Source organism: Anser brachyrhynchus, assembly GCF_964034855.1.
Source record: "Anser brachyrhynchus genome assembly, chromosome: 10".
Lineage (NCBI taxonomy): Eukaryota > Metazoa > Chordata > Aves > Anseriformes > Anatidae > Anser > Anser brachyrhynchus.
Window position 1 is genome coordinate 2,938,603 of NC_137705.1, and position 15,746 is coordinate 2,954,348.

General features: G+C 37.9%; 1 protein-coding gene across 4 annotated transcripts in view; it reads right to left on the minus strand.

The window, feature by feature from the left end:
- Window positions 1-15,746, minus strand: part of CNTN6 (contactin 6) — a 143,702-nt gene that overhangs the window by 96,000 nt on the left and 31,956 nt on the right. The window lies entirely within an intron of this gene.

Here is a 15,746-nt window from a genome sequence, read left to right on the forward strand (position 1 = left end):
ATGTCCTTCAGATTCAGAACTATTGTGGAACAGACATCTAATTACAGAGACAAATATCCACAGTGAAGTTAGAGGGATGTGTCTTTATGATGTATAGTAATCTTGACGTGCACTCTTCTCAATGAAATTTCATTAGTTTTTGTGTTACTAGGCAAAATGAATAAATAATAATGAACCTTTTCCAATCTACTGCACAAGCATTTTGTTCACTGTAATTTCAGTTATAAGTGAGGCCTAGATTTGATGACAGATACTGTTTGCTGCATTGTACTGCTGTAATATTCATTTGGCACTGTTGCCAAACTGACTGAAGGCTTAATTCAATAATTTACAATACAGGAAAAGATAACAGCTATATCATTTAATATCCTGCCAGTTAAATAAATCCAGCACTTTGTTATTCTGTAACTTTTTGTGTGTCTGTGTGTGTAAAATGTAACTGTGCTTTACTGTCTTAAGAGGACGGTGATTAATCAAGCTCGGATAATTTTTACCACTGCTGGTGTTGGTCAGCTCTGTTTTTTCATGTGATGACTCCAAAACACCATTTGCAACTTCTAATAGTTGCACAGTAGAAACAGGGACAGAGTGAAGTAGTAACTTGGAAGAGTACATAACAACTTGGCAAGCTACAGAGTTCTTATACTTAAAACGGGGAAAGGAAAATTAAAAAAAAAAAAAAAAAATTTGTGAAAAATTCTTCCAACCTTTAAGCTCTATTTCAGACTCATTTCTGTCTTTTCATTAAGCACCTTGCCTTGCATCCGTACGCTCCCATCCAGTGACTCTGGAGACAGATAGAGACAAAAAGGAATTGTTCCACCACCTTATTCCTCTAAATCCTGAGGAAGCCTCAGGGAAGGAATAGCCCTGTATCTCTTTTCTCTTTTTTTCTATGTTAGGATAAACTGTATGAGTGGCTTCATGGACTTAGGATGAAATGCTTTATTACCCTGCTTGCTGCCCCCTCCACATTCTTGGCTAGCCTGAAATTTCTGGGGCAACCGAGCCTTTAAACCTCCAAGGACATTTACGCAAATCTTTTGTGGCACCCCTCTTCCCACTTGATGGCAGAAAACTTGGGTAATCTGTTGGAAAAATACAAATCAAGTACAATTGAATTTGTAAGGACTTTTTTTTTTTTTTTTTTTTTTTTTTTTTTTCCCAGCAAGACTGTAATTTCAGTATAGAAAATATTCAGCATTTTGATGGGTGTTAAGTTTGGCTAACATTTTTATAGCTGGCAGTAGATATATTTTCATGCCTCATCAAGTTTCTTCTTTTTCCTATTTAGAGAGTCAACTTATGAGCCAAAGTGTTTTCAAGTCAGTGAAAGCCTTTCATAAACTTCAGTGAGCATTGGATCAACCCCTAATGAACAGAATACAAGCAACAGAATTCCCATTTGTTCTTAGTCTTCTAAGACTGTACTACGTAACATGTATTTATTCATATTTATTTGCATATATAGATGTATAGTACATATACATCCTTACAAGAAAATCCTCACACACACAAATCTACACTGTAAGGAAAGTGGGAAGAGATCTGTTAAGAACATCTTTCCGCTCTTCTATTCATATTGGCTGTATAACGTATAGTAAATGATAATTGGTTTACTAAATATTTTGGTGCCCAAAAACTATGTACAATAGCTATTGGATATCAATGACAGCTGCATTATTTTCAGGCAAAACTCAGTAGCAAAAATCCAGCCTTATTGCAATGAAAAAGAAATGATAAAAAGGGCTAGTTTGCAAATAGTTTGAATGTACTAAAGCAAACAACGATTCCTCTTTTGTTTCCAGAGGGCACGCTTTGTAATTCCCATTTATGTTCAATAGGAAACATGTTGTAATGTGAAGTAGTTTTTTTTTTTTTTTTTTCTTCATTATTATGAGTCCCAGACCTTGTAGAAACCTTGATACAATCACCATTATAGGGGTCTTAAATTGCAGGTGGATGTTTAAGCTGTGTGTACATGCTATTTAAATTTTGCTTATTTACTTTGAATAACTGGAATGAAATGGCTGCTTCATAGATGTTAGCTTTTCCCACTAAGGCTTAAATAACAGGCATGAATAAAGCAGAAACTAGCTGTAATAACTTGACATCAGAAATGATTTTGCATGTAGATAGAAAGGTTTATCTTCCAGAATAATACTTAAAAATAATAGAGATCATGAAGATAATAAAAGAAAGTCATGTTGAGAGAATTTATTTTTGTAGACCAAATTACCACCATGGCAAAAATCTTTGGGATATAGGAAGATTTGATAATGAAATCCCACACTGCCACTCCCTTCTTGTTCACAGATGATTGATAATTTGGGAATAAAATCCTGGGAAAAAATCATCTTAAGCAATTAAGATAATGTCAGGCCAGACAAGATTAAGAGGAATGCAAGAGATATTTATAACTTTTTTAAACTGAAGGACGATCCTGATTTAAACTAGATTAATCAAACAGTATTATTTTCATATATATTGGGTTGACTGACTGATTTTCATATGCTTGTTGTCACAGTATTGACACTCCTTTAGCAGATTGAAACTAAATTTGGAACTTAAAATTAAACTTTAAAAATGCTCTTTCCTGGCCAAATATCAGGTACTGTCTATTGCAAAATTGATTATTAGCCAGTCAAGAAACTCAGGGGTCAAGCAGAAATATCTCCTTGCTTTACTTCCTAGCCCTTCATATTTCCATGAACACTTCTCCGCTCTGAGGGGATTTTGCTTTCTGTCCACTATTCTGAACAGAAAAAAACATTCTATTTCTGCTCTGCTTTGGGCTTTGTGTGTAGTGTAAAAGTAGAGGAGTATGCAATATGGTATTCCAGCTATATATCAGCCCTGCTCTTTCACTCTTCTTTAGGTGTCTACTTTTCTCTGGCTGCCATGCGATAGGTTGGATGCACTTTTGATTTGAGCCTGTATGACTGTTTTGATTATATGTACTTTCTTGTGTACTTGCGGATCTGGCTCACCCTTAGAAAATTTTTATTTAATTATTATGGGTTTAGCATTCTGCAAAACAAAACAAAACAAAACAAAAACTAAGTACCATAAGCAGCAGAAGGTAAATAGTGGTGTAAAAAGTCTGTACCTCAGAAAAAATCTTGTTGGCATTTCATGGAACAAACCTGCACTGGATTTTGAACACCTGCTGAAAACAGTGAAGTGTAATAGTTGCCCACAAAAGGGTATCATAACCTTCTATCCTTCTATTGTGGAAAATATTGGACAATCTAAAAATAATTTGCACTGTATATTTTGTTATTGTGTCGAGTACTGAAAGCTCTCAGGCACTTTTACAATAAATAGAATAAATGGAGATAAATGAAACTGAACTCTGTTAAATATCATCAACAAAGTTCTGCTTTATTACTGGCAATTAAACAGTAAAAGTCAAAACACAAGCTATCATTATCACTCATTGATTAAAAACCAGTTAGAACATTGCATTTCAAACTAACCTACTGCTTTGCTCGTTATGCATTTCAGCATGAACAACAGCACAATATTTCAGAAATAATTAGGAACACAGCATAAGCGATCAGTGCTAATGTTCTTGAATAAAATTGCCAAAGCAAATGATTATAGATCAGCCAAAAGACACTATTTGAAGCCATCGTCTTTTGTGACTATTTAATATCTTCATGATGATCTTTCTCTGAGCAAACACAAATGAAGTTAAAGCCATTTCAGTAACGGCATCCTAAAATTTAGCAGAAGCAAGAAACATTGTAAACTTTGTAAATGCCCATGTTTTGGAAAGTAATAGCTAGCAATTGAGTTCTCAGACAATTTTTGTCCCTAGTGTCTGTTTTAAAGGGGCTAATATCAACATTTCTGATGTATGGCAAGCCAGAATGTCTTACTGTCAAATTACTGTTCTTTTCCACTCAAGTAAAAAATGACCTTTTTTTCCAATCTATTCTCAGTAAAATGACAGCATAAATAGCAAAACAAAACACAACTGAATGGAGAAAAAGTATGCAGGCTGATAGGGCTGCACTGAAACTCTCCTTTGGAGCAGAGACAGGAGGGGAGGGCTCGGCAGGCAGGGCCAAGATGACAGCTGCTGTGCTTGGGAGTCAGGAGTGGGTGGGGGGAAATGTCGCTGATGACACCAGCAGGCTGAAAACCCCGGGGGAAAACAATAAGGTGGAGAGGCCTTCCGTTACACCATTCAGGCAGTCCATTTCCCTTTCTGATGGCTTAGTCTTTGTTTCAATGCTATGATGTTGCAAAGAGAGGAATCCAACGTACAGTTTTTCTAGGGGTCCCTGTTCGTTCTTCCCAAGGCACTCACTCCAAAGAAGAGCCTGTGGAGCGTGGGATGAATTGCCACTTGGGGAGAGTTTGTGTGATTTGTCCTCTGGTGTCTCCGATGCTTATGTTTCCAGAGGGAAAACAGAACCAGAACAGCTTTTCTATAAAAAAATACATCTATATCTACACTTCTCTGGTATCTACTTGATTGTCATTGCCAGTTTAGCTGGCTGGCATCTCTTTATCCTCATTCTTGTCTCCTTTTACCTCTACTGTAAGCACTTGTTGTAATACGGCAATTTTAAGACGCAGGAATGATTTACTAAAGAAAATGTTTCTATTTTATCCAGAACTTGAAAGCTGTAATTTCAAATCAAGACTTTGTCTTTGTTATCATCAACATTGTTTTGCAAAACCAATTTTTTTCCTGCTGTGATTTACACAGATCCCTCGACACTACTGTAATTAACGCCTAGGGCACATTTTGGTTTCTACCCTTGCCTATACTTTCATTTAAACGCCCCATTTTCCCTCTCCTTTCACTAAGCTCACAAAAACTAATCTAAGCCTCATGCCTTCTCCCTCCCTGGAAACCTTCCAGAAAGGTCAGAACACAAGCAGAAAACCCAGTCCAGGCTTAGGACCTCCTTTTGCTTAACTCACTCCGTGGAGTCCTGCACAATTTTGCACAATGTCACTGCTTGGACTGGAGGCAGAAATAGAGATAGGGCAATCTCCATTCTGAGCAGCCTGATGGGAGCTTTCATGGAGGGACAATAATGAAATGCAGGCAAAACATTTCGTATGTATTACTTTTCTGTAATTTTTCTCTAATCCAAAAATCACAAAAATGCTGTAATTCTGCACAAATCTTGCATACTTGGATTGCATATTTTTCCTAGCTACAGCAGGAATTGATAACAGGCTGCTAAATTACTGCTTAATAAACCACTAAATGAGTGCCATCTAAGATAACGGGGCATTAAATGACAACTATTCAGGGAAAAAGTAGATGTGCAGAAAGGACTGCAAGAGGACTCTCTGCATAGACAGAAATTGGATTAGTCATCTCATCTATGCCAGTGGTGAAATTCAAACTGAAGCAGATGTGAAAAAAGGGAAGTGGTTTGATTCTGTAACGTGCCAAAGGAAGGAGAGCACTCCTCTGCTCCTCACAGCTGCGTGGCGCAGGGGCGGGCAGGGCTTACAGTACAGGCGTACCGCCAGCACTTACATGTAATAAATGCAAAGACAACATGCTTTTTGTTTATCTGTCTCTGCATTTCATAGAATCACAGAGTCTATGAAACACAGAGACGGAAAAACAAAACGCATTAAATAACACAGAGTTAAAATATCAAACAGAACATCAGAAGAGATGGAGAGAGTGGAGAGTTTCAGGCTGCTAAGACAAACTTGTATTGATCCCCTGATTTCAGTGGGGTTTAGGTATTTGAACGACTGTCTGTCCTGTAAATGTAAGGGCCTTGATCGTACTGGTGGAAAGGCACCGTAAAAGTCCACGAGGGGTTGCAGAGCTTCAGCCCATACATCACAGCCCGGTGTCATCCATCTGCAGGCACGTTTGTCCCAGAAGGCAGAGAACATATTTGTTTGGCTTGTAGGAGCTGGAAAATTGTATCATCTGGGCTGATACTTAATACGTCTGCGGTGTAGTATCACCAATGGAGTTATGACAAACAGTCTGAAGGCCGTATTTCTGGGGAATGACATAATCAATGATAGCTCCTGGTCTAATTTAGGCAGGTTTGGAGTGCAGAGTCTTAAAGGAACAAAGCAGAGTGCTACAGGTTTCCTCTCCTCAATACTTGCTACCAATGGAATGTAAAACATTTTGTTTCAAAGCACTTATTGACTGCTTGGTAGTGTTTTCACATCCCCATTATCTCAAAAACTGTTTAGACATTTTAGTTAAATATCAGTGCATTATAAAATATTGTTGGTTTATTTTTTTGGCCTGCAGTGAACATCCAATTTTGGGCTGACAAAGTGCTCTTTTCTCATCTTCTCCCCATAAATTAGCCATGTTTATACACAGTACAGTATTTTATATATATCAGACTGCGACAAGAAATCTTAGGTTAAGTTTCTTTAAAAAAATATGAATTTCAGGTGATTTTTCAAATCATGTGTCTTAATGTTTTTTTTAGTTAAAAGAGTAGGGATAAGTTGTCTTAAGGGAAAAAAATGTGAATCAGGCTGGATTATGTTTCCAGAGTTTCAGTCTTTTTGTCACACAGGTGTTAGATATTTAACTGTCAGGTCAGTTTCTTTATCTTGTAAAACACGGATAATTTGTAACATTTAAAGGTGTCTAAGGACATGGGCATTTCACTTGCAAAGGAATTAAATTCAAATTTTCACGTCTTTTAATCTGCAGCTATCTGTTCCTGGGCATGCTTAAAAGTTGTAGACATGCAGGCTATTTATATGAAAGCTTACCCAGCTCCTAAAGTTTTAATTCTGTACATCTCCAGAAATTATCGATTTTGACAGTGCTGACCGAGCAGAGATCTTAGCTTTCACAAGTCACCTGGAGTAGCTCAGAGGCACCAGTGCTGCTTTGTCAGACTGAAAATCTGAGCTCGACTCTCTCCCAAAATGCTCCAGCTCCTTGGGAGCCAGTGCCTGAAAGTTACTTTGGAGGTGACAGCAGGGATAAGCATTGACAGTTGATGCAATTCTACATTGCATTTAATATGTAAAGGTTTGTTTTGGCAGAGAAAAGGTCTTTTTGATACTGTCATGTAGCTGACAAATAGCTGAGTTTCATCCTTTTTTTCTTACCTACTTTAGCCAATTTAATGCTTTTGAATTGAGGAGGCTTTGTAAAAGTAAATATCACTACAAAACACACTCAGAGATCTTGCGAGGATAAATCCTTCAACATCTGGGAATTTAAACATTGTCACAGAAAATCTCAAAAATACATATGGAAACAAAAAGGAACTTGCCATTCAGATGAACTTCATGTGGATTCAGACTTTATGAGGAATATTTATTTCTGATTTGTTTTGAAAGCAAACATCCAGGATTAATAACAAAACCTGGTTTGTTGTTTGCTTTCTATACTTTGAAATATTTTTAATAATATGGAGTTGTTCCTAGTCCTTAGCTCTCACAGTAAAATTTCAGCATTCTGTGGTTAGTCTTAGACTGCCTATCAGCTTCATAGGCAGATTGATATATTACGGAGATGTACCTTTCTTTAAGGCAAATTTGTGGAGTACATGTACACCACCATTTTAATTGCAACACTACACACAATTTTGTATAACATCCGTTTATCTTTAGGAGAGGCTGGGGGTTGATTTAGTGAAAAAAAATAAATGTACACTAATTAGAAGATGACAAGTCATGGCTGATAAGGTCACTTGTCAGACAAATATGAATTCAATATCTATTGCATAGACAACTACATTTTCTCTGGCCTGGAGCAAACAATTTCTCTTTTGGAATACCACAAATGTTTACAAGAAAGATGTAGAGAAAACTCTTTTATTTCTACTACATTCAGTGTAAAGCAGAATAAATCTAATTAGAAACAGCGGTTGAAGTTATAACGTTATATTCTGATTTGGTGCACTATACTGTCAGTGATTTCAGTAGCTTTAGACTGATATGAGTGAACTATGAATCTGATTAGTGCTCAACAAGATGTTAGCAGAGATTAACCCCTGCAGGTTTTTTCACATTGGCTGTTCCAGTATAATTTTATATATATATACATAAGCTGTAAGAACAGTAATCTATCATCAAAATCTATTTGGTATAAGTGTATGAAGTGAGACATTATTAGAAGATGAAGAAACTGTGTTCCGTTAACCACTCCTGTGTTGGTGGGAAGGCCATCTAAGCACGTGAGTCAAAGTTTTGGTAGATTTTACTCTAAACTACAAAGCCATTTTCCAGGGTGAATTCAGTGCATGGTCTATTAGATGGAGACAAAGCTGCAGTTTGGGAGGAATGGCAGCCTGGATGTCTGCTGAGGCAGTGAAGCAATATAAACAAAAATCTGTCCAAAAGCACACAGCAATTCAGCAAAGAGGAAGCCAAAGGACAAGGTCTGTTCTCTGATTTTATAACATGCTCCTGTTTTCTTTTTTATCTCAAATGATAATGAGCTTTGCATCAGTTTTTAAGGAAATCCAGCTGTAAACAATATACCCATAGGCACGAGATGGATGTGTGAAAATAACTGACCATGAACCAAAGCTTTGTAGTGACGTGCCCCTGCCTACCTCAGCCTTTCTCTGCAAGATATGAGGTGGCTGCTAGAGCTGGGACGGGAAAGGAGACAGAACATCTCCCACAAAAATCCCCATACAAAAAATAAAGAGATAAAGAGATAAAAGAAAGGTGAAGCTGCTAACAGCATGAGCCATCCTTTGCCTTTGAACGGTCCTTCGAGCAGGCGCTGGCAGCAAGACAAGGGTGCTCAGGGTGACACTGCCAGCAGGTGAGATGTGACTTCAGTCCAGCCTGTCACTGCTTGAAAAACTGCCAGTACTGCAGCCTTCTTGGTTCTGTCTGCTCACGTCGGAAACAGAAACGAACTAATGAAGACGCAGAAATCAAATTCTACCTAACTATGGCACTGGTGTGCACATGTACAGTGTGTGTGGGGGGGTGAGGAACAGCCCTCGCATACTGATTTCACTATGACTATCTGCTATCATTTCATACTCAGGCAAAACGACTTCAGGACGAACTACACACAAACAAATAGCGGTTTTGACTTTCATGGATCTATTTAAAATGTTTGAAATATACAGATTATGCCAGATGTGCTATCGCTAAAAGGGAGTCATGCTTACTTTAGACTTACATCAGTAAGTCCCCTAGCCATTAATGTGAGCTCCCACTAATGGCCTAAGGGCAGCCATTTTGTGTCTTCTGCTTGGGAGCAAAAGGGAATGAAGTCCCCAGGGAAATAATGAAGTGATGTTGCCTATTCAAAGAAAATATTATCCCGAGAACACAGTACGATAGATCTGATCTTACATACAAGTATATTGTGAAGAGAAGACATTTTAAAGCAATGGTGACTTTCTTTGCTGGTATCTTCAATAGCTGGATTGCTTCAGCAATCTTTCACTTTTCCCTCAAAACCCTCCTTCTTCTTTTGTGCCCAGTTTGGAGCCATCAAGTACAATTATTCTATTTCTAAGGCCTTCCAGGAGTACAGTGAAAGGTACATTTGTCATTACAAAAATATCTTTGTCCATGAGAACGTTTCATTCCTACTGACGGCAGCTCACACCATGGCAAAGCTCACAGGAGGCTTGATTAAAAGACCTGACTTACATAAGTAGAAACGAATGACTTTCAGGTAATTATAGCAGGAGCATGGCGTTTGGAGCTAAACAATATCACAGATAGTGCCTTAATTAGCAACAAAAGTGATTTAGCAGAGTAATAGTCTAATACCAATTCAATTGCTACAAATTATTAATAACAATGGCAGAGAATAACCAAGATCCAGTAACAACGAGATGCAGGATCTGTCAGAGGAAAACATATTGCCCCTTTAACAAAGAGAATGTAATTAGAGTAGAACAATAAAACATATATGAATATTGAACAAAGGACACAATACCATAGTATTATGCTACACAGGCGAAAAAAATCCTACTGTTAAAATCCTAAAAGGGTCTAAAAATCAAACTCATAAAAGTAAAGGCATAGAGGTTAGGATTAACTTCTATAGCTTTACCTCCTGCTGCAAAGCTGATAGGACTTAGACAGTTTCCTCTTTAAGCTGCCCTACTAGGACAAGGATTGTCACCTCCAGACAGACCTTACGCAGATCTAGGGAAGCAGAAAGACCCAGAGAAGTGTGGGCTGCTGGTGTCCTGTTGGTCTGAAGTCTACCTCTGTATTCAGAAATCACTCTCTTACTCCCCTCTTACCTACTGCAGGAGACAGAGAGCTTTATTTCTGTCTGAATGGTAACTGTGATAAGTATTTTGTCAACTAATGCAATTATTAGCACAAATCTGGAAATATTAGGTGCAGTTTTCTCTGCAGTTTCTGAAACCATGTAATTCCACGTAAATTAAAAGTTGCTTTTCACTTTGATTTTTTTTTGTTTTATTTGTTTGTTTGAAGTCTAACCTTAATATTTGATGACAGAATACAGAAAAGGGGAATTCTGAAGGACGAAAAATGAACACAAGGTAAATAAGAAGAATCTATTTTCATTATTTGAAGGTTCAGAACTATAATCTAGTCTCATGGAAAAATGCGTACTTGGCTTGTGATTTCGATTGCTTTTGGAGCTGATAGCACCAAAGTAGGAAAACCATGCGATCTGGATATAACATGGTTCAAACAATGTCTCATCTCTACCTCATAAATTTTCATTCATCCAGTCTCTACACATGGCCCCAGTAGACTAATCCATCCATATTTTTCTCAAATTACAGATCAGCATATGTCTCAGACTTGGCTTCCCATGCACACACAGCAAGCAATTTTAGTGGTAATCCTGAGTTTCTCTTCCATATAGTCATAAGAAAAAAGAAATGCCCCACATCCCTAGGAGTTTTCTGTTTGTAATGTAGGCATAAGAACCAAAACCTTAAAAAAGTAGTATTATCTGAAATAAGTCTGTGAACTCAGCTCTGTGACAACCCCATTTTCTGTCCCAGACAAGTGCCAATAATAGCAATAGATAAATAATAAATAAATAAAAAGATTTTGAATATATAAATTCTTTGTGGCTAAGAGTTTGGAGGAGGAAAAAAAAAATTTTTTTGAAAAGCCCAGGTACAATGATTGTGATAACAAATTTCCCCCAGGAATGCCAAGTAGGTATGAATGCAGTGAATTCCAAGAAGTTTTCAGTGTTAATTTCTGCTCAACAAGAAACACACACACATAAACAGCAATCAATAGTTGCTAAATGAAAAAGAAGTAGCAAATCGATAACTAGAGACATTTTATTTTCAAGCTTCTGCAAACAATGGAAGGGATGATCAGCCTGTGATTACGTGGAAGTAGTGGATATGGTTACAGCTCTTAAAAGTTAGCGAGCAAGGTCTTCACCCAATGTCAGTGTGTGCAGATCTGCTGGGTGGGAATATTAAGCCATATGGAAATTAGATCTGGGTTTCCATTTCTAAGTAAAGCAGATTTAATCATTTTGTGCATTTCCATGTCCTGTTTTCCAGAAACAGGTTAAATCCTTATGATTCTTACTGTCTGTCCATTTGCATCCTTTTTCTACTAGTGGAAAGTCACAGTTTACAGCCGGGTTTCTCTTCATTTCCTGTAGGACATGTCTGTCACTCTTACCACACTAAAACCTAACCTTTCACATGCTAGTGCTTTACTTGAGGCATGGGTTGTGATGTTAGAAAGAGAAAGGAATTGATTGTTAAACTTCAAGGGAATCCATTATTTGATTAGTGTAACAATACACCGGACCGAGATGCCACAGCCTCAACTCTGTAACAGGGAATCTCAAAATCCAGCTTTGGGGTTTTAGTTGCACATTCGTTAATGAAGTATCCTTGTCTAATAGTGACCTCTGCAAAACAATGTCTTAAATGTTAGCTTAATGGTGAGATTATTATATACATTAAATGTAGGAATTATATTCAGTTAAATTGGCCTTGAAAACAATGATGTGTCTAACTTAAGTCAACTGTGTCAGTGACACATTATTGTGCCATCTTAAGGAGGCGTTTGTATTTTTATTTTCTACTTAAATTTTCTATTCCTGGCAAAAGGAAATGCTCAAAATATTTTCAGTGTTTAATCACCTGTTAATTTCAACTTCTTGGCACTGATAATAAAGTGCAATTGAATTTTCTTTGAAGCTGTTGCATACACATACACACACACAAAGTTTATATATATATATATATATATATATATATATAAAGCACCAGGATGTTATTTTACGAAGTTAATGAGCATTTCATACAAAGAGATTAAATTACTTGATATGAAACAGAAAGAAACCACGTAAAATTCACAATATAGAAAAAGAACTCATTTCCTTTCATGTGAAGTAACTAATCAAAGAGATTAAGAAGCAGTAATTATGTAAACCACTATAAGAATGGGTTGAGCCTTTCAGACTATAGAAAAGACTTCTACTCTGGAGCCACACAGAAAACATAAAGTTCCAGTAATGACTTCCATGAATTCTAGCATGCTCCACTTAACTTCAGGAACTGTAAATAACATCTTTCTGACAGCTAAATCAATGCAACCTAAAATCTGAAAGTGTATTGACCCTCAAAGAAGCATCTGAGCTCTATCCTCTTTTTCACCATATGTCCATGCACTTGAGGGAATTCAAAAAGACATTTTTTTCTTGGAAACGAAGTATAATAAGGAAGATGCTTCTATAACGTGAATCTAGCCCACATTATATAACGTCAAATGATTGACATATCCAGCAGGTCAGTTTGACGTGATATGGCATACTTGGGAAACATCGCAGTGATACACGTCTGACTCTGAGTAAAGACTGCCTGGGAGGTGGGCTTATGTTTTTTTACTGCAAAGCTGCAAAAACCCTTACAATCCTTAAATATGGTAGGGGAGGCTTTCAAAAATGCTCAGCCTTGCCCTAATTCTTCCTTTTTCAAAACAAATGATAAGACTGCCATTGAAATCTGTGGAGACGTAAAAATACCCAAGCTGAGTCCTTCTCACCACTGCTAATGTCACTTGTCACCTTTTACTGATGTTATAATCACTGCCGCATTGTCATTCCTTTCTACATGTGCTTCATTACCATAGCAGTTGAAACCACAAACTGTTGTGAATATATCCCTCTTGGAACTGAGCAGTGAAGGAAATAGCTATCTTAAACTCCACTTTGCATTGTAACATCCTCCTGCTCCTGCAGCCAGCAAGTGGCAGATCCAGAAGTTGCTCACGGGCTTCCTGAGCACCAGTCCTCTCAGTCGCGAGAGGGTCCATCCTTTACATAGTCTTGTGCTGAAGTCAGAGGTTCACATTTCTCACATACTGTTTTTTTTTTGTCTCCTTTTTACCCTTGAGTTAGCAGCAGTTTGTGGTTCTGATAAGAGACAGGAAAAGGAAATAATTGTTCATTTTCCTTCCTAAAATTAAAGACCAGCTCTGTGTAAGCCCTTCTAGAAATGAGCAGAAACAGAGCAGCTCGCTGTATACAACTCACCTGTTTTATAGCTTAAGGCAACATTTGGATACTAAAGTTTTCCAAATGTTATGTCTGCAAAACCGGGTGATGGATTAGAAAAATAACTTATTTTCGCCGCTATATGTCAAGTTTTTCCTTTATCTTGTACATTTTCACATCCTTTTTTGGATACTAATATTTTTCCTGTTAATTCAGTAAGTATTAATTGAAGGCCCTGGTTTTGTATCTGTGCACATGTGGCAGTTCTCAGAGTACTGGCTGTTAGCTGGGACTTCACTGGCCCACGTCAGACCCAGACGACTGATCTGCTGCACGTAAGGGGAAAGGCAAATGAGGTACCAGAGGAAGATGAGAATGAAGGTCACACCTGAGAGACCTTCTCTCCCATCTGCCAAAGCCCACATTAGCCTTTGCCAGGGCCTCGCTACATCACCAGTCATCCTCTCTTGCTTGAGGCTTGGGAGTCATTTACAGAAATAGAACTTTCAGGGTCACTGTTTCCCAAAGTCATGAGAACTTCCATGTTGTGCAAGGGAAACCTAATTATTTTCTTTCTCTGACTCATCAGTGGGTCTCTGAATGCCTCTGGTTGTTCAGAAGTGCCTTAACATTTCCAGGCTGGACTAGTTCATCTCCACAGTTTGCTGTTAGAAATAGCAAAGATGTCACTTGTCTTAAAATATATGGTCTGCTGTTCCATTCCTAAAGGTGCTGTTATGCTAACAATAAATCTGCAAGAGACTGCAGGCAGAGCGTGGGATGTGATGTATTCAATATTCATCATGCTGTGACCCAAAGGAGTATCAGGACACTTTACATCAGGAAATTTCTCTCTCCAATTTAGCAGTTTCAAAATGATGGGCCAAAATACAGCCCGGGAGGTTGCAGTTGCATCTTCAATTGAATTTCATCCAATAAGCCAAAAGATTGTAAAAATATAATTACTGCCTCATTCCAAAATGAAAGTTCAGACTAACTGGTTTGGCTTTTAATACTTATCTTGTCTATGGCTAATTTTAAGTGCCTGACAGTTTTTACTGACACTTTCCTTTTTCATTAGCTTTAACACTGGAAATTCCAATTGCTTCCATCTGAGATCACCAGCAGAGCAAAGGACAGTTGCGAAGGCCATCTCTGTATTGAAGATTATATATTTTTGAAGCACAGAAGCCACCAAGAATCAGAGAAGAGGGGAGTCAAAACAACCTTTGGGAATGGGAAAGACACAAAATTTGGATAAGCATTCCAGGAAGAAGAGTGAAATTGCAGAAACATTTAGGAGATAGCTCTCCTCCTCTTCCTGAATGGTAAGGAGCCTAGGAGAAGTGACAGAAGGAAGCAGGGAAGCTGAGACTGAAGCAATGAAATTGATGCCAGAGTGGGACTGTAGCTATGCTGCTGTGAAGGGAGCTACCAACAGACTTATTTGTTCCCCCAGCATCATATATTTAGATCAGCCACTGGGAAAATCAAACAGCACTTGTTTCTCTTCTCCCTGAAGATCTGCAATCCATACTTATATAAGATCCTATGTTCCTAACCTGGGTAATGGAAAAGGATGGGCGAAAGGCTTTTGTAACATATATATGATCAAATTATTATTTGCATTGCAGCATTGAACATAACCCTATAGGCAAAGGAGGGAATGGAGGAACCAGAGAGACAGACAGATGAGTCACACAGTTGCATGGGCAACCTGCAGCAGATCCAGGCATAGCTCCCATTTCTAAATAACAGCCTAACGTGCATCTGGGCTATGCTTAAGATCACTTTCTCTCTTGGAGTGATACTGCTGGCAACAAGCCTTGCATGGTAGCTCCAGAGGACAGAACGTGAGCTAAGGGCAGCCATGGGAGGAAAACTTGAGACAGCTTTTTTTTTGAAGAAACATTTCTTTTCTTTCCTGAGCACTCAGGCCACTTTTCTGTTGATATCAGCTTCTCAAAATTCTGTCTAAATCTTTAATCCAGAAAGTGAGTGCTCATTCTTAGCATGTTAATATCGAGCAATGTTTAAATTTCAACTGTATTGTAAAGAGAAGGCTGTCATGCATCCTTACAACAAATACACAGAATTTAAAGTAATGATCTCTGTGTTTATCTTCATCAGCCTTCTCGCCTCTGGTGCTCTGCTTAGATCAGATTATCTCATTTAAATAGCAATGGGTTATGAAAAAAAGTCTAATCTGTTCCCTCACTGTGTCACTGTGCATGCATACATTACTTTGTTTTATTTCATCCCTTAAGGCACTTGCAAGAAAACCCCCAAAGGACCCCTTGTGAGTCACATAAAAAACAAAACA